Genomic DNA, 21383 nt, shown 5'->3' with positions numbered 1-21383 from the left:
CGGCTCCACAACAAACCACGACAACAAGCCACAGGTGGAAACAAACAGGAGAAAGTTGTTGCCAAACAACAGGTCACGACTGTCGGTCGGACGGAAACAGCAACACAGAAAGCCGATGACTCGACAACGATATCGGCATCTCAACCGACGGTACGGCGCAAACTCAAACCACAGCCTAATCTTTCGGCTTCTCGCAATCCATCGCAATCACAACAGTCGCAACAGGGGCAATCAGATTTGAAACAGAAGAATATCGGGTACGAAGTAATACGTGACGAACCTGACGGCCGTCAAACCACAAGTGCCGGCGAGATCCACCCCCACAGTAGTAACGATTAATGGAAACTTGTTTACGGCATAGTGACGTTGCGTTAGGACGGAAGGCCTCTATAAGTTGTTTTTCTCTTTTGTTCCGTATGGTTTTTTCAATGTTTTCTGTGATGTTGTTCGTCTGACACGCTGACAGTCCTCAAAGTCTAAGTTCAACCTAATGTAGACATGTCTCAAGCCTATAAACTGTTAACCATAAATATTAACAAACTGCAATCCGACCTTAAAGTAGCAATGCTCCGGCAATTCGTTTACGAATCTGAAGCAGACATCATTCTGCTACAGGAGGTGGCAGTCAAAAGTTTTGATATTCCTGGTTTCCAATCCTTTGAAAACGTAGCTCACGAACTTCATACAGGCACGGCCGTGCTAGTCCGTAATGGTATCCCCGTCACAGAGGTCGAAAAACTTGAATCTGGTCGCGGTATTAGCTGCCAAATCTTTGATGTCACTGTTGTAAATGTGTACGCACCCTCCGGCAGCAGTTACAAGTCAGCGAGAAGTGCCTATTTTAAAGATGAAGTCATTTATTTGCTTCGAAAGGACCCCGTTAACATTGTTCTAGGTGGTGATTTTAACTGCGTGGTACATCAGAAGGATCAGAGGCCACAGTTTAATTACTGTCATGACCTTCGCGAACTCGTCACCAAGGTTCGGTTGAAAGATACGTGGGAAATTCTGCACCCCACCCTGGTTAAATTTACTTTTTTTACCCCTACTTCAAGTAGTCGACTTGACCGGATCTATATATCGTCTCATATCAGCAACCGAGTTCTTGATACTGAAGTTATTCCAGCTCCGTTTTCTGACCATTGTGCCTATGCTGTCACCTTAAATCTCGACAAGCAACCAACAAAAAGGTTCAAAGGGCAGTGGATGCTTAACACTTCTCATCTTCAAGACCTGGAGCTCGAAGATGCCATTTGTGCAACATGGAATTTTTGTCTCCGCTCCATTAACAAGCACAGAACTAAACTAGAGTGGTGGACACACACAGCTAAAAGAAAACTGCGACAATGCCTGATCTCTTACTGCTATCAGAAAGCGACGGATAACAAGAAGACAACAGAATTTTATTATGCCCTTTTAAGAGAATTATATGACAAATCTCATGACTCCAATGTTTACGCTGCACAAATCCAACGAGTCAAAGCGAAGCTGTTAAGCATTAAGCACAGGCAATTAGATGGCCTAAAAATTAAAGCTAAGACCAAATCTGTTAGTGATAGCGAAATGACTTCCTTATACCATCTCATCAAACACCGTTCCAATCGTGTGCGGACCTTCGTTGACGAACTAGTTACCCCAACCGGTGATCATCTTGTGCACCAAAAGGACATTGTTCAGGGTTTTTATCATTATTATAGAGAATTATACTCAGAAGATCCACTTGATGTAAATCTGACGTCTGATTTCCTTCAGCCTTTGGGCAGTAACTTAACTGCAGAAGACAACAATGAATTTCTTGCCGATTTCGCAATTTCAGATGTCTTAGACTTAATTGTCGGTTCCCCTGCAAACAAATCCCCTGGTCCAGATGGTCTCCCCAAAGAATTCTATCACAAATTTTGGCATGTCGTTGGACCCACCCTCACAGAAATTATTAACGAAGTCTTTCGAGGCCACAGAATACCGGACGAGTTGAAAGAAGGTAGAACAGTGCTCATACCGAAACAAAGAGGCCACAGGCAAATTGATAACTTCCGGCCTATCATGCTGTTAAATTTTGATTATAAGACTATTGCCAGAGCGATAAACAGTAGATTAATCTTGATAGCCCGGCATGTCATTAAGAATCATCAGTCTTGCATCCCTGGTAGAAGCGTAATGACCACAATCGCTGACATCAGGGACGTAATTTCGATCACGGCGGCGACCAACATCAACTGTGCCCTACTGTTTGTCGACCTTTCTAAGGCTTTTGATCGTGTGAGTCACCGTTACATCCTCCAGATCATGGAAAGGATTGGATTAGATAACACAGTAGTAACCTTACTCCGCAATGTCATCACAGGCATTACCACCCGATTGTGTGTTAACGGCCAGTCGACAATACCGATCACACTTATGAGAGGGGTCCCACAGGGAAGTCCTCTCTCGATGTTGCTCTTTGCCTTTTCTCTGGAACCTCTCCTCAGGAACCTGGAGTCCACATTACCAGGTCTCTCTATATCAAGAGCTTGTTTTGCAGTGCGTGCCTATGCCGATGACGTCACAGCAGTTATTCGTTGTGTAAACGACGTAAAGACGATTAAAACGGAAATCGACAAATACAGTAAGGTGTCTGGAGCTAAACTCAATGAAGGAAAATGCAAACTGGTTAACTTGAGAGGTCTTGAACATGTATCCATACCCTGGGCCCAAAAAGTGGACAATCCTAAGTCACTAGGTATTATCGTCGACAAATGTCCTCTTAAAATGGCGGCGAAAAACTGGAAAGCTGTTACGAACAGCATGCATGGTCTCATTGTTGAAAACAACTGGCGCTCTGCGAACTTGATAGAAAGGGTCAAGATAGTCAATATATGTATTTTCTCCAAAGCATACTACTTGGCACAAGTATTTCCCATACCTAAAGTTCAGGCCAGAAAAATGTTGCAAATAGCTAGCAGATTCGTGTGGAAAGGGAACATTTTTAAACTCGACAGTGCCACGCTAACAAAATCACGACCCGACGGCGGGCTAGGGCTCACTGACATCCATAAAAAAGCCAATGCCCTTTTTCTGAAACGCACTTCGCGCCTAGTATACAGTCACGACCCAAACATAACTGCAAGTCTGTTCCACGTCCTTCGCCCTGGAAACATACACCCGCCCGTCGACATCAGCAACATAAACTACCAGCTGAAACATGTACGAGAATATTTCATTGAAACAAGTTATGTAGGCGAAAGCATCTTACAAAACTCGCATTTGACAACGAATGAAGTCATGCAGAAATGGTCTAAGATGCGTCAATGTAATACAATTGAGGCAAAAAATCCATCTTGTAACTGGAAGACCCTATGGAGGAACATTAGTCTTAAGATTCATACATGGGATGTTGCATCAACTTGGTACCAGGTGGTGAATGATACCATCGCCACTAATGTCAAATTACACAGAATAGGCTTACATCCCTCTGATAAATGTGTTAAGTGTGGTTTAATCGACACTTTGCTTCATCGTTTCACCTGCTGCGGACACTTAAACAACTGGCGATGGGTGAGGGAAAAACTCGCACTATTATCGAGAAGCTCGCCAGCGAGTATCTCGACCACTATCATCACGAACCCAGATACGGACTACTATCCTATGGCTAAGAATACTACAATGATGTGGATATTGGCAAATTATGTGCATTATACGATCACCAGACGGGACGGCGACAACCTAGTTGAATTTTTGGCATACATGCATACTGCTTATTGGAGAATAAAACAAACGGGCAACTTGACAAAAATCTTTGGCAATATGTTGGACATTGTTTTTGAAAAACAAGGGATCGGTTAGTCTGTTGCTGCTGCAGCAGCCCCTCTCATCTGCTTCTACCGAGCAGACAATTGTGACGAGTTCCAGTCTCAGCGTCCGTCATGTTCAAATTGATCTCAGATACACAGTGACAACGATAATCAAAAAAAAAGAAAAAAAAAAAAGTGGTGGAGTGTCTGCTATAAAAAAAAAAAAAAAAAAAAAAGTGGTTAAAAAAAAAAAAAAAAAAAAAAGCGGTCTAAGGCGCCAGACTCAAGGAAAAACCTTGGCTGCAGTAGCAGCTAGAGCCTTCTGGTCCTCGAATGAGGGCGTGGGTTCGAATCCCACTCCTGACACAGATTTTGTCGCTTCTCTGGAGCACCCTGTGTATCATTGAGATCCTTTGTAAAGTGCAACAGCACGATTCTGGCCGTGTTCTCCTAAGTGAAATCAAAAATTTGTATCAAACACAAGCGCACCTACGGCAACCAAACTGTTTCTTCGGTAGTGTGAGCTACAAACAGAGAGTGTTGGTTGTAAATACGACGTTCCCTCGTGAGGTTACTTCCGCGCCACAGCCGCAAACACGTCAAAAGGGACACTTGTGGTACGAAAACGACTCTTGTCTGGAGATGCAGAGTGCTAACGACAGTGTGAGGAAACAGTGCAGGCTGACCAGTACATCCTCTGTACAATAACAGTCGCTGATGAAATACATAGAACTCGAAATAAATTCATATACTCAAAATATTACTTTATGGAGATTACAACGTGACCAAAACTTGAGATATTACTCGACAGATAGACCTCTGCATTCTGTCTAATCTCTGATGTCTGTAACAGACGACTTAGTTTCGAACAAAATGTATTGAGTGCCGTGATTATACGGATTTGAGAAACTCTTTTGGTGGTACATTCTGCGCTATATTTGTGCGGCTGCACCTGGCGAACGTGTAACGGGTGCAGAACTGATGCCGGTCTACTGTGGCAACGTGGATGCGACAATTACATCAACTGTAAGTTCTCTAATAGACCAAACGAGGAGCAACAAATCAAGTGTCAGGATGGCCGAGCGGTCTAAGGCGCCAGACTCAAGGAAAAACCTTGGCTGCAGTAGCAGCTAGAGCCTTCTGGTCCTCGAATGAGGGCGTGGGTTCGAATCCCACTCCTGACACAGATTTTGTCGCTTCTCTGGAGCACCCTGTGTATCATTGAGATCCTTTGTAAAGTGCAACAGCACGATTCTGGCCGTGTTCTCCTAAGTGAAATCAAAAATTTGTATCAAACACAAGCGCACCTACGGCAACCAAACTGTTTCTTCGGTAGTGTGAGCTACAAACAGAGAGTGTTGGTTGTAAATACGACGTTCCCTCGTGAGGTTACTTCCGCGCCACAGCCGCAAACACGTCAAAAGGGACACTTGTGGTACGAAAACGACTCTTGTCTGGAGATGCAGAGTGCTAACGACAGTGTGAGGAAACAGTGCAGGCTGACCAGTACATCCTCTGTACAATAACAGTCGCTGATGAAATACAGAGAACTCGAAATAAATTCATATACTCAAAATATTACTTTATGGAGATTACAACGTGACCAAAACTTGAGATATTACTCGACAGATAGACCTCTGCATTCTGTCTAATCTCTGATGTCTGTAACAGACGACTTAGTTTCGAACAAAATGTATTGAGTGCCGTGATTATACGGATTTGAGAAACTCTTTTGGTGGTACATTCTGCGCTATATTTGTGCGGCTGCACCTGGCGAACGTGTAACGGGTGCAGAACTGATGCCGGTCTACTGTGGCAACGTGGATGCGACAATTACATCAACTGTAAGTTCTCTAATAGACCAAACGAGGAGCAACAAATCAAGTGTCAGGATGGCCGAGCGGTCTAAGGCGCCAGACTCAGGGAAAAACCTTGGCTGCAGTAGCAGCTAGAGCCTTCTGGTCCTCGAATGAGGGCGTGGGTTCGAATCCCACTCCTGACACAGATTTTGTCGCTTCTCTGGAGCACCCTGTGTATCATTGAGATCCTTTGTAAAGTGCAACAGCACGATTCTGGCCGTGTTCTCCTAAGTGAAATCAAAAATTTGTATCAAACACAAGCGCACCTACGGCAACCAAACTGTTTCTTCGGTAGTGTGAGCTACAAACAGAGAGTGTTGGTTGTAAATACGACGTTCCCTCGTGAGGTTACTTCCGCGCCACAGCCGCAAACACGTCAAAAGGGACACTTGTGGTACGAAAACGACTCTTGTCTGGAGATGCAGAGTGCTAACGACAGTGTGAGGAAACAGTGCAGGCTGACCAGTACATCCTCTGTACAATAACAGTCGCTGATGAAATACAGAGAACTCGAAATAAATTCATATACTCAAAATATTACTTTATGGAGATTACAACGTGACCAAAACTTGAGATATTACTCGACAGATAGACCTCTGCATTCTGTCTAATCTCTGATGTCTGTAACAGACGACTTAGTTTCGAACAAAATGTATTGAGTGCCGTGATTATACGGATTTGAGAAACTCTTTTGGTGGTACATTCTGCGCTATATTTGTGCGGCTGCACCTGGCGAACGTGTAACGGGTGCAGAACTGATGCCGGTCTACTGTGGCAACGTGGATGCGACAATTACATCAACTGTAAGTTCTCTAATAGACCAAACGAGGAGCAACAAATCAAGTGTCAGGATGGCCGAGCGGTCTAAGGCGCCAGACTCAAGGAAAAACCTTGGCTGCAGTAGCAGCTAGAGCCTTCTGGTCCTCGAATGAGGGCGTGGGTTCGAATCCCACTCCTGACACAGATTTTGTCGCTTCTCTGGAGCACCCTGTGTATCATTGAGATCCTTTGTAAAGTGCAACAGCACGATTCTGGCCGTGTTCTCCTAAGTGAAATCAAAAATTTGTATCAAACACAAGCGCACCTACGGCAACCAAACTGTTTCTTCGGTAGTGTGAGCTACAAACAGAGAGTGTTGGTTGTAAATACGACGTTCCCTCGTGAGGTTACTTCCGCGCCACAGCCGCAAACACGTCAAAAGGGACACTTGTGGTACGAAAACGACTCTTGTCTGGAGATGCAGAGTGCTAACGACAGTGTGAGGAAACAGTGCAGGCTGACCAGTACATCCTCTGTACAATAACAGTCGCTGATGAAATACAGAGAACTCGAAATAAATTCATATACTCAAAATATTACTTTATGGAGATTACAACGTGACCAAAACTTGAGATATTACTCGACAGATAGACCTCTGCATTCTGTCTAATCTCTGATGTCTGTAACAGACGACTTAGTTTCGAACAAAATGTATTGAGTGCCGTGATTATACGGATTTGAGAAACTCTTTTGGTGGTACATTCTGCGCTATATTTGTGCGGCTGCACCTGGCGAACGTGTAACGGGTGCAGAACTGATGCCGGTCTACTGTGGCAACGTGGATGCGACAATTACATCAACTGTAAGTTCTCTAATAGACCAAACGAGGAGCAACAAATCAAGTGTCAGGATGGCCGAGCGGTCTAAGGCGCCAGACTCAAGGAAAAACCTTGGCTGCAGTAGCAGCTAGAGCCTTCTGGTCCTCGAATGAGGGCGTGGGTTCGAATCCCGCTCCTGACACAGATTTTGTCGCTTCTCTGGAGCACCCTGTGTATCATTGAGATCCTTTGTAAAGTGCAACAGCACGATTCTGGCCGTGTTCTCCTAAGTGAAATCAAAAATTTGTATCAAACACAAGCGCACCTACGGCAACCAAACTGTTTCTTCGGTAGTGTGAGCTACAAACAGAGAGTGTTGGTTGTAAATACGACGTTCCCTCGTGAGGTTACTTCCGCGCCACAGCCGCAAACACGTCAAAAGGGACACTTGTGGTACGAAAACGACTCTTGTCTGGAGATGCAGAGTGCTAACGACAGTGTGAGGAAACAGTGCAGGCTGACCAGTACATCCTCTGTACAATAACAGTCGCTGATGAAATACAGAGAACTCGAAATAAATTCATATACTCAAAATATTACTTTATGGAGATTACAACGTGACCAAAACTTGAGATATTACTCGACAGATAGACCTCTGCATTCTGTCTAATCTCTGATGTCTGTAACAGACGACTTAGTTTCGAACAAAATGTATTGAGTGCCGTGATTATACGGATTTGAGAAACTCTTTTGGTGGTACATTCTGCGCTATATTTGTGCGGCTGCACCTGGCGAACGTGTAACGGGTGCAGAACTGATGCCGGTCTACTGTGGCAACATGGATGCGACAATTACATCAACTGTAAGTTCTCTAATAGACCAAACGAGGAGCAACAAATCAAGTGTCAGGATGGCCGAGCGGTCTAAGGCGCCAGACTCAAGGAAAAACCTTGGCTGCAGTAGCAGCTAGAGCCTTCTGGTCCTCGAATGAGGGCGTGGGTTCGAATCCCACTCCTGACACAGATTTTGTCGCTTCTCTGGAGCACCCTGTGTATCATTGAGATCCTTTGTAAAGTGCAACAGCACGATTCTGGCCGTGTTCTCCTAAGTGAAATCAAAAATTTGTATCAAACACAAGCGCACCTACGGCAACCAAACTGTTTCTTCGGTAGTGTGAGCTACAAACAGAGAGTGTTGGTTGTAAATACGACGTTCCCTCGTGAGGTTACTTCCGCGCCACAGCCGCAAACACGTCAAAAGGGACACTTGTGGTACGAAAACGACTCTTGTCTGGAGATGCAGAGTGCTAACGACAGTGTGAGGAAACAGTGCAGGCTGACCAGTACATCCTCTGTACAATAACAGTCGCTGATGAAATACATAGAACTCGAAATAAATTCATATACTCAAAATATTACTTTATGGAGATTACAACGTGACCAAAACTTGAGATATTACTCGACAGATAGACCTCTGCATTCTGTCTAATCTCTGATGTCTGTAACAGACGACTTAGTTTCGAACAAAATGTATTGAGTGCCGTGATTATACGGATTTGAGAAACTCTTTTGGTGGTACATTCTGCGCTATATTTGTGCGGCTGCACCTGGCGAACGTGTAACGGGTGCAGAACTGATGCCGGTCTACTGTGGCAACGTGGATGCGACAATTACATCAACTGTAAGTTCTCTAATAGACCAAACGAGGAGCAACAAATCAAGTGTCAGGATGGCCGAGCGGTCTAAGGCGCCAGACTCAAGGAAAAACCTTGGCTGCAGTAGCAGCTAGAGCCTTCTGGTCCTCGAATGAGGGCGTGGGTTCGAATCCCACTCCTGACACAGATTTTGTCGCTTCTCTGGAGCACCCTGTGTATCATTGAGATCCTTTGTAAAGTGCAACAGCACGATTCTGGCCGTGTTCTCCTAAGTGAAATCAAAAATTTGTATCAAACACAAGCGCACCTACGGCAACCAAACTGTTTCTTCGGTAGTGTGAGCTACAAACAGAGAGTGTTGGTTGTAAATACGACGTTCCCTCGTGAGGTTACTTCCGCGCCACAGCCGCAAACACGTCAAAAGGGACACTTGTGGTACGAAAACGACTCTTGTCTGGAGATGCAGAGTGCTAACGACAGTGTGAGGAAACAGTGCAGGCTGACCAGTACATCCTCTGTACAATAACAGTCGCTGATGAAATACAGAGAACTCGAAATAAATTCATATACTCAAAATATTACTTTATGGAGATTACAACGTGACCAAAACTTGAGATATTACTCGACAGATAGACCTCTGCATTCTGTCTAATCTCTGATGTCTGTAACAGACGACTTAGTTTCGAACAAAATGTATTGAGTGCCGTGATTATACGGATTTGAGAAACTCTTTTGGTGGTACATTCTGCGCTATATTTGTGCGGCTGCACCTGGCGAACGTGTAACGGGTGCAGAACTGATGCCGGTCTACTGTGGCAACGTGGATGCGACAATTACATCAACTGTAAGTTCTCTAATAGACCAAACGAGGAGCAACAAATCAAGTGTCAGGATGGCCGAGCGGTCTAAGGCGCCAGACTCAAGGAAAAACCTTGGCTGCAGTAGCAGCTAGAGCCTTCTGGTCCTCGAATGAGGGCGTGGGTTCGAATCCCACTCCTGACACAGATTTTGTCGCTTCTCTGGAGCACCCTGTGTATCATTGAGATCCTTTGTAAAGTGCAACAGCACGATTCTGGCCGTGTTCTCCTAAGTGAAATCAAAAATTTGTATCAAACACAAGCGCACCTACGGCAACCAAACTGTTTCTTCGGTAGTGTGAGCTACAAACAGAGAGTGTTGGTTGTAAATACGACGTTCCCTCGTGAGGTTACTTCCGCGCCACAGCCGCAAACACGTCAAAAGGGACACTTGTGGTACGAAAACGACTCTTGTCTGGAGATGCAGAGTGCTAACGACAGTGTGAGGAAACAGTGCAGGCTGACCAGTACATCCTCTGTACAATAACAGTCGCTGATGAAATACAGAGAACTCGAAATAAATTCATATACTCAAAATATTACTTTATGGAGATTACAACGTGACCAAAACTTGAGATATTACTCGACAGATAGACCTCTGCATTCTGTCTAATCTCTGATGTCTGTAACAGACGACTTAGTTTCGAACAAAATGTATTGAGTGCCGTGATTATACGGATTTGAGAAACTCTTTTGGTGGTACATTCTGCGCTATATTTGTGCGGCTGCACCTGGCGAACGTGTAACGGGTGCAGAACTGATGCCGGTCTACTGTGGCAACGTGGATGCGACAATTACATCAACTGTAAGTTCTCTAATAGACCAAACGAGGAGCAACAAATCAAGTGTCAGGATGGCCGAGCGGTTTAAGGCGCCAGACTCAAGGAAAAACCTTGGCTGCAGTAGCAGCTAGAGCCTTCTGGTCCTCGAATGAGGGCGTGGGTTCGAATCCCACTCCTGACACAGATTTTGTCGCTTCTCTGGAGCACCCTGTGTATCATTGAGATCCTTTGTAAAGTGCAACAGCACGATTCTGGCCGTGTTCTCCTAAGTGAAATCAAAAATTTGTATCAAACACAAGCGCACCTACGGCAACCAAACTGTTTCTTCGGTAGTGTGAGCTACAAACAGAGAGTGTTGGTTGTAAATACGACGTTCCCTCGTGAGGTTACTTCCGCGCCACAGCCGCAAACACGTCAAAAGGGACACTTGTGGTACGAAAACGACTCTTGTCTGGAGATGCAGAGTGCTAACGACAGTGTGAGGAAACAGTGCAGGCTGACCAGTACATCCTCTGTACAATAACAGTCGCTGATGAAATACAGAGAACTCGAAATAAATTCATATACTCAAAATATTACTTTATGGAGATTACAACGTGACCAAAACTTGAGATATTACTCGACAGATAGACCTCTGCATTCTGTCTAATCTCTGATGTCTGTAACAGACGACTTAGTTTCGAACAAAATGTATTGAGTGCCGTGATTATACGGATTTGAGAAACTCTTTTGGTGGTACATTCTGCGCTATATTTGTGCGGCTGCACCTGGCGAACGTGTAACGGGTGCAGAACTGATGCCGGTCTACTGTGGCAACGTGGATGCGACAATTACATCAACTGTAAGTTCTCTAATAGACCAAACGAGGAGCAACGAATCAAGTGTCAGGATGGCCGAGCGGTCTAAGGCGCCAGACTCAAGGAAAAACCTTGGCTGCAGTAGCAGCTAGAGCCTTCTGGTCCTCGAATGAGGGCGTGGGTTCGAATCCCACTCCTGACACAGATTTTGTCGCTTCTCTGGAGCACCCTGTGTATCATTGAGATCCTTTGTAAAGTGCAACAGCACGATTCTGGCCGTGTTCTCCTAAGTGAAATCAAAAATTTGTATCAAACACAAGCGCACCTACGGCAACCAAACTGTTTCTTCGGTAGTGTGAGCTACAAACAGAGAGTGTTGGTTGTAAATACGACGTTCCCTCGTGAGGTTACTTCCGCGCCACAGCCGCAAACACGTCAAAAGGGACACTTGTGGTACGAAAACGACTCTTGTCTGGAGATGCAGAGTGCTAACGACAGTGTGAGGAAACAGTGCAGGCTGACCAGTACATCCTCTGTACAATAACAGTCGCTGATGAAATACAGAGAACTCGAAATAAATTCATATACTCAAAATATTACTTTATGGAGATTACAACGTGACCAAAACTTGAGATATTACTCGACAGATAGACCTCTGCATTCTGTCTAATCTCTGATGTCTGTAACAGACGACTTAGTTTCGAACAAAATGTATTGAGTGCCGTGATTATACGGATTTGAGAAACTCTTTTGGTGGTACATTCTGCGCTATATTTGTGCGGCTGCACCTGGCGAACGTGTAACGGGTGCAGAACTGATGCCGGTCTACTGTGGCAACGTGGATGCGACAATTACATCAACTGTAAGTTCTCTAATAGACCAAACGAGGAGCAACAAATCAAGTGTCAGGATGGCCGAGCGGTCTAAGGCGCCAGACTCAAGGAAAAACCTTGGCTGCAGTAGCAGCTAGAGCCTTCTGGTCCTCGAATGAGGGCGTGGGTTCGAATCCCACTCCTGACACAGATTTTGTCGCTTCTCTGGAGCACCCTGTGTATCATTGAGATCCTTTGTAAAGTGCAACAGCACGATTCTGGCCGTGTTCTCCTAAGTGAAATCAAAAATTTGTATCAAACACAAGCGCACCTACGGCAACCAAACTGTTTCTTCGGTAGTGTGAGCTACAAACAGAGAGTGTTGGTTGTAAATACGACGTTCCCTCGTGAGGTTACTTCCGCGCCACAGCCGCAAACACGTCAAAAGGGACACTTGTGGTACGAAAACGACTCTTGTCTGGAGATGCAGAGTGCTAACGACAGTGTGAGGAAACAGTGCAGGCTGACCAGTACATCCTCTGTACAATAACAGTCGCTGATGAAATACAGAGAACTCGAAATAAATTCATATACTCAAAATATTACTTTATGGAGATTACAACGTGACCAAAACTTGAGATATTACTCGACAGATAGACCTCTGCATTCTGTCTAATCTCTGATGTCTGTAACAGACGACTTAGTTTCGAACAAAATGTATTGAGTGCCGTGATTATACGGATTTGAGAAACTCTTTTGGTGGTACATTCTGCGCTATATTTGTGCGGCTGCACCTGGCGAACGTGTAACGGGTGCAGAACTGATGCCGGTCTACTGTGGCAACGTGGATGCGACAATTACATCAACTGTAAGTTCTCTAATAGACCAAACGAGGAGCAACAAATCAAGTGTCAGGATGGCCGAGCGGTCTAAGGCGCCAGACTCAAGGAAAAACCTTGGCTGCAGTAGCAGCTAGAGCCTTCTGGTCCTCGAATGAGGGCGTGGGTTCGAATCCCACTCCTGACACAGATTTTGTCGCTTCTCTGGAGCACCCTGTGTATCATTGAGATCCTTTGTAAAGTGCAACAGCACGATTCTGGCCGTGTTCTCCTAAGTGAAATCAAAAATTTGTATCAAACACAAGCGCACCTACGGCAACCAAACTGTTTCTTCGGTAGTGTGAGCTACAAACAGAGAGTGTTGGTTGTAAATACGACGTTCCCTCGTGAGGTTACTTCCGCGCCACAGCCGCAAACACGTCAAAAGGGACACTTGTGGTACGAAAACGACTCTTGTCTGGAGATGCAGAGTGCTAACGACAGTGTGAGGAAACAGTGCAGGCTGACCAGTACATCCTCTGTACAATAACAGTCGCTGATGAAATACAGAGAACTCGAAATAAATTCATATACTCAAAATATTACTTTATGGAGATTACAACGTGACCAAAACTTGAGATATTACTCGACAGATAGACCTCTGCATTCTGTCTAATCTCTGATGTCTGTAACAGACGACTTAGTTTCGAACAAAATGTATTGAGTGCCGTGATTATACGGATTTGAGAAACTCTTTTGGTGGTACATTCTGCGCTATATTTGTGCGGCTGCACCTGGCGAACGTGTAACGGGTGCAGAACTGATGCCGGTCTACTGTGGCAACGTGGATGCGACAATTACATCAACTGTAAGTTCTCTAATAGACCAAACGAGGAGCAACAAATCAAGTGTCAGGATGGCCGAGCGGTCTAAGGCGCCAGACTCAAGGAAAAACCTTGGCTGCAGTAGCAGCTAGAGCCTTCTGGTCCTCGAATGAGGGCGTGGGTTCGAATCCCACTCCTGACACAGATTTTGTCGCTTCTCTGGAGCACCCTGTGTATCATTGAGATCCTTTGTAAAGTGCAACAGCACGATTCTGGCCGTGTTCTCCTAAGTGAAATCAAAAATTTGTATCAAACACAAGCGCACCTACGGCAACCAAACTGTTTCTTCGGTAGTGTGAGCTACAAACAGAGAGTGTTGGTTGTAAATACGACGTTCCCTCGTGAGGTTACTTCCGCGCCACAGCCGCAAACACGTCAAAAGGGACACTTGTGGTACGAAAACGACTCTGGTCTGGAGATGCAGAGTGCTAACGACAGTGTGAGGAAACAGTGCAGGCTGACCAGTACATCCTCTGTACAATAACAGTCGCTGATGAAATACAGAGAACTCGAAATAAATTCATATACTCAAAATATTACTTTATGGAGATTACAACGTGACCAAAACTTGAGATATTACTCGACAGATAGACCTCTGCATTCTGTCTAATCTCTGATGTCTGTAACAGACGACTTAGTTTCGAACAAAATGTATTGAGTGCCGTGATTATACGGATTTGAGAAACTCTTTTGGTGGTACATTCTGCGCTATATTTGTGCGGCTGCACCTGGCGAACGTGTAACGGGTGCAGAACTGATGCCGGTCTACTGTGGCAACGTGGATGCGACAATTACATCAACTGTAAGTTCTCTAATAGACCAAACGAGGAGCAACAAATCAAGTGTCAGGATGGCCGAGCGGTCTAAGGCGCCAGACTCAAGGAAAAACCTTGGCTGCAGTAGCAGCTAGAGCCTTCTGGTCCTCGAATGAGGGCGTGGGTTCGAATCCCACTCCTGACACAGATTTTGTCGCTTCTCTGGAGCACCCTGTGTATCATTGAGATCCTTTGTAAAGTGCAACAGCACGATTCTGGCCGTGTTCTCCTAAGTGAAATCAAAAATTTGTATCAAACACAAGCGCACCTACGGCAACCAAACTGTTTCTTCGGTAGTGTGAGCTACAAACAGAGAGTGTTGGTTGTAAATACGACGTTCCCTCGTGAGGTTACTTCCGCGCCACAGCCGCAAACACGTCAAAAGGGACACTTGTGGTACGAAAACGACTCTTGTCTGGAGATGCAGAGTGCTAACGACAGTGTGAGGAAACAGTGCAGGCTGACCAGTACATCCTCTGTACAATAACAGTCGCTGATGAAATACAGAGAACTCGAAATAAATTCATATACTCAAAATATTACTTTATGGAGATTACAACGTGACCAAAACTTGAGATATTACTCGACAGATAGACCTCTGCATTCTGTCTAATCTCTGATGTCTGTAACAGACGACTTAGTTTCGAACAAAATGTATTGAGTGCCGTGATTATACGGATTTGAGAAACTCTTTTGGTGGTACATTCTGCGCTATATTTGTGCGGCTGCACCTGGCGAACGTGTAACGGGTGCAGAACTGATGCCGGTCTACTGTGGCAACGTGGATGCGACAATTACATCAACTGTAAGTTCTCTAATAGACCAAACGAGGAGCGACAAATCAGGTGTCAGGATGGCCGAGCGGTCTAAGGCGCCAGACTCAAGGAAAAACCTTGGCTGCAGTAGCAGCTAGAGCCTTCTGGTCCTCGAATGAGGGCGTGGGTTCGAATCCCACTCCTGACACAGATTTTGTCGCTTCTCTGGAGCACCCTGTGTATCATTGAGATCCTTTGTAAAGTGCAACAGCACGATTCTGGCCGTGTTCTCCTAAGTGAAATCAAAAATTTGTATCAAACACAAGCGCACCTACGGCAACCAAACTGTTTCTTCGGTAGTGTGAGCTACAAACAGAGAGTGTTGGTTGTAAATACGACGTTCCCTCGTGAGGTTACTTCCGCGCCACAGCCGCAAACACGTCAAAAGGGACACTTGTGGTACGAAAACGACTCTGGTCTGGAGATGCAGAGTGCTAACGACAGTGTGAGGAAACAGTGCAGGCTGACCAGTACATCCTCTGTACAATAACAGTCGCTGATGAAATACAGAGAACTCGAAATAAATTCATATACTCAAAATATTACTTTATGGAGATTACAACGTGACCAAAACTTGAGATATTACTCGACAGATAGACCTCTGCATTCTGTCTAATCTCTGATGTCTGTAACAGACGACTTAGTTTCGAACAAAATGTATTGAGTGCCGTGATTATACGGATTTGAGAAACTCTTTTGGTGGTACATTCTGCGCTATATTTGTGCGGCTGCACCTGGCGAACGTGTAACGGGTGCAGAACTGATGCCGGTCTACTGTGGCAACGTGGATGCGACAATTACATCAACTGTAAGTTCTCTAATAGACCAAACGAGGAGCAACAAATCAAGTGTCAGGATGGCCGAGCGGTCTAAGGCGCCAGACTCAAGGAAAAACCTTGGCTGCAGTAGCAGCTAGAGCCTTCTGGTCCTCGAATGAGGGCGTGGGTTCGAATCCCACTCCTGACACAGATTTTGTCGCTTCTCTGGAGCACCCTGTGTATCATTGAGATCCTTTGTAAAGTGCAACAGCACGATTCTGGCCGTGTTCTCCTAAGTGAAATCAAAAATTTGTATCAAACACAAGCGCACCTACGGCAACCAAACTGTTTCTTCGGTAGTGTGAGCTACAAACAGAGAGTGTTGGTTGTAAATACGACGTTCCCTCGTGAGGTTACTTCCGCGCCACAGCCGCAAACACGTCAAAAGGGACACTTGTGGTACGAAAACGACTCTTGTCTGGAGATGCAGAGTGCTAACGACAGTGTGAGGAAACAGTGCAGGCTGACCAGTACATCCTCTGTACAATAACAGTCGCTGATGAAATACAGAGAACTCGAAATAAATTCATATACTCAAAATATTACTTTATGGAGATTACAACGTGACCAAAACTTGAGATATTACTCGACAGATAGACGTCTGCATTCTGTCTAATCTCTGATGTCTGTAACAGACGACTTAGTTTCGAACAAAATGTATTGAGTGCCGTGATTATACGGATTTGAGAAACTCTTTTGGTGGTACATTCTGCGCTATATTTGTGCGGCTGCACCTGGCGAACGTGTAACGGGTGCAGAACTGATGCCGGTCTACTGTGGCAACGTGGATGCGACAATTACATCAACTGTAAGTTCTCTAATAGACCAAACGAGGAGCAACAAATCAAGTGTCAGGATGGCCGAGCGGTCTAAGGCGCCAGACTCAAGGAAAAACCTTGGCTGCAGTAGCAGCTAGAGCCTTCTGGTCCTCGAATGAGGGCGTGGGTTCGAATCCCACTCCTGACACAGATTTTGTCGCTTCTCTGGAGCACCCTGTGTATCATTGAGATCCTTTGTAAAGTGCAACAGCACGATTCTGGCCGTGTTCTCCTAAGTGAAATCAAAAATTTGTATCAAACACAAGCGCACCTACGGCAACCAAACTGTTTCTTCGGTAGTGTGAGCTACAAACAGAGAGTGTTGGTTGTAAATACGACGTTCCCTCGTGAGGTTACTTCCGCGCCACAGCCGCAAACACGTCAAAAGGGACACTTGTGGTACGAAAACGACTCTTGTCTGGAGATGCAGAGTGCTAACGACAGTGTGAGGAAACAGTGCAGGCTGACCAGTACATCCTCTGTACAATAACAGTCGCTGATGAAATACAGAGAACTCGAAATAAATTCATATACTCAAAATATTACTTTATGGAGATTACAACGTGACCAAAACTTGAGATATTACTCGACAGATAGACCTCTGCATTCTGTCTAATCTCTGATGTCTGTAACAGACGACTTAGTTTCGAACAAAATGTATTGAGTGCCGTGATTATACGGATTTGAGAAACTCTTTTGGTGGTACATTCTGCGCTATATTTGTGCGGCTGCACCTGGCGAACGTGTAACGGGTGCAGAACTGATGCCGGTCTACTGTGGCAACGTGGATGCGACAATTACATCAACAGTAAGTTCTCTAATACACCAAACGAGGAGCAACAAATCAAGTGTCAGGATGGCCGAGCGGTCTAAGGCGCCAGACTCAAGGAAAAACCTTGGCTGCAGTAGCAGCTAGAGCCTTCTGGTCCTCGAATGAGGGCGTGGGTTCGAATCCCACTCCTGACACAGATTTTGTCGCTTCTCTGGAGCACCCTGTGTATCATTGAGATCCTTTGTAAAGTGCAACAGCACGATTCTGGCCGTGTTCTCCTAAGTGAAATCAAAAATTTGTATCAAACACAAGCGCACCTACGGCAACCAAACTGTTTCTTCGGTAGTGTGAGCTACAAACAGAGAGTGTTGGTTGTAAATACGACGTTCCCTCGTGAGGTTACTTCCGCGCCACAGCCGCAAACACGTCAAAAGGGACACTTGTGGTACGAAAACGACTCTTGTCTGGAGATGCAGAGTGCTAACGACAGTGTGAGGAAACAGTGCAGGCTGACCAGTACATCCTCTGTACAATAACAGTCGCTGATGAAATACAGAGAACTCGAAATAAATTCATATACTCAAAATATTACTTTATGGAGATTACAACGTGACCAAAACTTGAGATATTACTCGACAGATAGACCTCTGCATTCTGTCTAATCTCTGATGTCTGTAACAGACGACTTAGTTTCGAACAAAATGTATTGAGTGCCGTGATTATACGGATTTGAGAAACTCTTTTGGTGGTACATTCTGCGCTATATTTGTGCGGCTGCACCTGGCGAACGTGTAACGGGTGCAGAACTGATGCCGGTCTACTGTGGCAACGTGGATGCGACAATTACATCAACTGTAAGTTCTCTAATAGACCAAACGAGGAGCAACAAATCAAGTGTCAGGATGGCCGAGCGGTCTAAGGCGCCAGACTCAAGGAAAAACCTTGGCTGCAGTAGCAGCTAGAGCCTTCTGGTCCTCGAATGAGGGCGTGGGTTCGAATCCCACTCCTGACACAGATTTTGTCGCTTCTCTGGAGCACCCTGTGTATCATTGAGATCCTTTGTAAAGTGCAACAGCACGATTCTGGCCGTGTTCTCCTAAGTGAAATCAAAAATTTGTATCAAACACAAGCGCACCTACGGCAACCAAACTGTTTCTTCGGTAGTGTGAGCTACAAACAGAGAGTGTTGGTTGTAAATACGACGTTCCCTCGTGAGGTTACTTCCGCGCCACAGCCGCAAACACGTCAAAAGGGACACTTGTGGTACGAAAACGACTCTTGTCTGGAGATGCAGAGTGCTAACGACAGTGTGAGGAAACAGTGCAGGCTGACCAGTACATCCTCTGTACAATAACAGTCGCTGATGAAATACAGAGAACCCGAAATAAATTCATATACTCAAAATATTACTTTATGGAGATTACAACGTGACCAAAACTTGAGATATTACTCGACAGATAGACCTCTGCATTCTGTCTAATCTCTGATGTCTGTAACAGACGACTTAGTTTCGAACAAAATGTATTGAGTGCCGTGATTATACGGATTTGAGAAACTCTTTTGGTGGTACATTCTGCGCTATATTTGTGCGGCTGCACCTGGCGAACGTGTAACGGGTGCAGAACTGATGCCGGTCTACTGTGGCAACGTGGATGCGACAATTACATCAACTGTAAGTTCTCTAATAGACCAAACGAGGAGCAACAAATCAAGTGTCAGGATGGCCGAGCGGTCTAAGGCGCCAGACTCAAGGAAAAACCTTGGCTGCAGTAGCAGCTAGAGCCTTCTGGTCCTCGAATGAGGGCGTGGGTTCGAATCCCACTCCTGACACAGATTTTGTCGCTTCTCTGGAGCACCCTGTGTATCATTGAGATCCTTTGTAAAGTGCAACAGCACGATTCTGGCCGTGTTCTCCTAAGTGAAATCAAAAATTTGTATCAAACACAAGCGCACCTACGGCAACCAAACTGTTTCTTCGGTAGTGTGAGCTACAAACAGAGAGTGTTGGTTGTAAATACGACGTTCCCTCGTGAGGTTACTTCCGCGCCACAGCCGCAAACACGTCAAAAGGGACACTTGTGGTACGAAAACGACTCTTGTCTGGAGATGCAGAGTGCTAACGACAGTGTGAGGAAACAGTGCAGGCTGACCAGTACATCCTCTGTACAATAACAGTCGCTGATGAAATACAGAGAACTCGAAATAAATTCATATACTCAAAATATTACTTTATGGAGATTACAACGTGACCAAAACTTGAGATATTACTCGACAGATAGACCTCTGCATTCTGTCTAATCTCTGATGTCTGTAACAGACGACTTAGTTTCGAACAAAATGTATTGAGTGCCGTGATTATACGGATTTGAGAAACTCTTTTGGTGGTACATTCTGCGCTATATTTGTGCGGCTGCACCTGGCGAACGTGTAACGGGTGCAGAACTGATGCCGGTCTACTGTGGCAACGTGGATGCGACAATTACATCAACTGTAAGTTCTCTAATAGACCAAACGAGGAGCAACAAATCAAGTGTCAGGATGGCCGAGCGGTCTAAGGCGCCAGACTCAAGGAAAAACCTTGGCTGCAGTAGCAGCTAGAGCCTTCTGGTCCTCGAATGAGGGCGTGGGTTCGAATCCCACTCCTGACACAGATTTTGTCGCTTCTCTGGAGCACCCTGTGTATCATTGAGATCCTTTGTAAAGTGCAACAGCACGATTCTGGCCGTGTTCTCCTAAGTGAAATCAAAAATTTGTATCAAACACAAGCGCACCTACGGCAACCAAACTGTTTCTTCGGTAGTGTGAGCTACAAACAGAGAGTGTTGGTTGTAAATACGACGTTCCCTCGTGAGGTTACTTCCGCGCCACAGCCGCAAACACGTCAAAAGGGACACTTGTGGTACGAAAACGACTCTTGTCTGGAGATGCAGAGTGCTAACGACAGTGTGAGGAAACAGTGCAGGCTGACCAGTACATCCTCTGTACAATAACAGTCGCTGATGAAATACAGAGAACCCGAAATAAATTCATATACTCAAAATATTACTTTATGGAGATTACAACGTGACCAAAACTTGAGATATTACTCGACAGATAGACCTCTGCATTCTGTCTAATCTCTGATGTCTGTAACAGACGACTTAGTTTCGAACAAAATGTATTGAGTGCCGTGATTATACGGATTTGAGAAACTCTTTTGGTGGTACATTCTGCGCTATATTTGTGCGGCTGCACCTGGCGAACGTGTAACGGGTGCAGAACTGATGCCGGTCTACTGTGGCAACGTGGATGCGACAATTACATCAACTGTAAGTTCTCTAATAGACCAAACGAGGAGCAACAAATCAAGTGTCAGGATGGCCGAGCGGTCTAAGGCGCCAGACTCAAGGAAAAACCTTGGCTGCAGTAGCAGCTAGAGCCTTCTGGTCCTCGAATGAGGGCGTGGGTTCGAATCCCACTCCTGACACAGATTTTGTCGCTTCTCTGGAGCACCCTGTGTATCATTGAGATCCTTTGTAAAGTGCAACAGCACGAT

General features: G+C 45.3%; 21 non-coding genes across 21 annotated transcripts; all 21 read left to right on the top strand.

The window, feature by feature from the left end:
- Nucleotides 1-4838: 4838 nt before the first annotated feature.
- Nucleotides 4839-4954, top strand: Trnal-caa. The gene is made up of 2 exons: nt 4839-4876; nt 4909-4954. It is a non-coding gene; the product is annotated as a tRNA-Leu (tRNA).
- A 702-nt stretch (nt 4955-5656) lies between these two features.
- Trnal-cag lies at nt 5657-5772 on the top strand. The gene is made up of 2 exons: nt 5657-5694; nt 5727-5772. It is a non-coding gene; the product is annotated as a tRNA-Leu (tRNA).
- A 702-nt stretch (nt 5773-6474) lies between these two features.
- On the top strand, nt 6475-6590 carry Trnal-caa. Its single transcript has 2 exons — nt 6475-6512; nt 6545-6590. It is a non-coding gene; the product is annotated as a tRNA-Leu (tRNA).
- Nucleotides 6591-7292: 702 nt separating this feature from the next.
- Nucleotides 7293-7408, top strand: Trnal-caa. The gene is made up of 2 exons: nt 7293-7330; nt 7363-7408. It is a non-coding gene; the product is annotated as a tRNA-Leu (tRNA).
- A 702-nt stretch (nt 7409-8110) lies between these two features.
- Trnal-caa lies at nt 8111-8226 on the top strand. Its single transcript has 2 exons — nt 8111-8148; nt 8181-8226. It is a non-coding gene; the product is annotated as a tRNA-Leu (tRNA).
- A 702-nt stretch (nt 8227-8928) lies between these two features.
- Trnal-caa lies at nt 8929-9044 on the top strand. The gene is made up of 2 exons: nt 8929-8966; nt 8999-9044. It is a non-coding gene; the product is annotated as a tRNA-Leu (tRNA).
- A 702-nt stretch (nt 9045-9746) lies between these two features.
- On the top strand, nt 9747-9862 carry Trnal-caa. Its single transcript has 2 exons — nt 9747-9784; nt 9817-9862. It is a non-coding gene; the product is annotated as a tRNA-Leu (tRNA).
- Nucleotides 9863-10564: 702 nt separating this feature from the next.
- On the top strand, nt 10565-10680 carry Trnal-caa. The gene is made up of 2 exons: nt 10565-10602; nt 10635-10680. It is a non-coding gene; the product is annotated as a tRNA-Leu (tRNA).
- A 702-nt stretch (nt 10681-11382) lies between these two features.
- Nucleotides 11383-11498, top strand: Trnal-caa. The gene is made up of 2 exons: nt 11383-11420; nt 11453-11498. It is a non-coding gene; the product is annotated as a tRNA-Leu (tRNA).
- Nucleotides 11499-12200: 702 nt separating this feature from the next.
- Nucleotides 12201-12316, top strand: Trnal-caa. The gene is made up of 2 exons: nt 12201-12238; nt 12271-12316. It is a non-coding gene; the product is annotated as a tRNA-Leu (tRNA).
- A 702-nt stretch (nt 12317-13018) lies between these two features.
- On the top strand, nt 13019-13134 carry Trnal-caa. The gene is made up of 2 exons: nt 13019-13056; nt 13089-13134. It is a non-coding gene; the product is annotated as a tRNA-Leu (tRNA).
- A 702-nt stretch (nt 13135-13836) lies between these two features.
- Nucleotides 13837-13952, top strand: Trnal-caa. Its single transcript has 2 exons — nt 13837-13874; nt 13907-13952. It is a non-coding gene; the product is annotated as a tRNA-Leu (tRNA).
- A 702-nt stretch (nt 13953-14654) lies between these two features.
- Trnal-caa lies at nt 14655-14770 on the top strand. Its single transcript has 2 exons — nt 14655-14692; nt 14725-14770. It is a non-coding gene; the product is annotated as a tRNA-Leu (tRNA).
- Nucleotides 14771-15472: 702 nt separating this feature from the next.
- Trnal-caa lies at nt 15473-15588 on the top strand. Its single transcript has 2 exons — nt 15473-15510; nt 15543-15588. It is a non-coding gene; the product is annotated as a tRNA-Leu (tRNA).
- Nucleotides 15589-16290: 702 nt separating this feature from the next.
- Trnal-caa lies at nt 16291-16406 on the top strand. Its single transcript has 2 exons — nt 16291-16328; nt 16361-16406. It is a non-coding gene; the product is annotated as a tRNA-Leu (tRNA).
- A 702-nt stretch (nt 16407-17108) lies between these two features.
- On the top strand, nt 17109-17224 carry Trnal-caa. Its single transcript has 2 exons — nt 17109-17146; nt 17179-17224. It is a non-coding gene; the product is annotated as a tRNA-Leu (tRNA).
- Nucleotides 17225-17926: 702 nt separating this feature from the next.
- Trnal-caa lies at nt 17927-18042 on the top strand. Its single transcript has 2 exons — nt 17927-17964; nt 17997-18042. It is a non-coding gene; the product is annotated as a tRNA-Leu (tRNA).
- A 702-nt stretch (nt 18043-18744) lies between these two features.
- On the top strand, nt 18745-18860 carry Trnal-caa. Its single transcript has 2 exons — nt 18745-18782; nt 18815-18860. It is a non-coding gene; the product is annotated as a tRNA-Leu (tRNA).
- A 702-nt stretch (nt 18861-19562) lies between these two features.
- On the top strand, nt 19563-19678 carry Trnal-caa. The gene is made up of 2 exons: nt 19563-19600; nt 19633-19678. It is a non-coding gene; the product is annotated as a tRNA-Leu (tRNA).
- A 702-nt stretch (nt 19679-20380) lies between these two features.
- Nucleotides 20381-20496, top strand: Trnal-caa. Its single transcript has 2 exons — nt 20381-20418; nt 20451-20496. It is a non-coding gene; the product is annotated as a tRNA-Leu (tRNA).
- Nucleotides 20497-21198: 702 nt separating this feature from the next.
- Trnal-caa lies at nt 21199-21314 on the top strand. The gene is made up of 2 exons: nt 21199-21236; nt 21269-21314. It is a non-coding gene; the product is annotated as a tRNA-Leu (tRNA).
- Nucleotides 21315-21383: the final 69 nt, after the last annotated feature.

Source organism: Schistocerca americana, unplaced genomic scaffold (genome assembly GCF_021461395.2).
Source record: "Schistocerca americana isolate TAMUIC-IGC-003095 unplaced genomic scaffold, iqSchAmer2.1 HiC_scaffold_361, whole genome shotgun sequence".
Classification (NCBI taxonomy): domain Eukaryota; kingdom Metazoa; phylum Arthropoda; class Insecta; order Orthoptera; family Acrididae; genus Schistocerca; species Schistocerca americana.
This window is presented reverse-complemented; position numbering and strand designations above follow the sequence as displayed.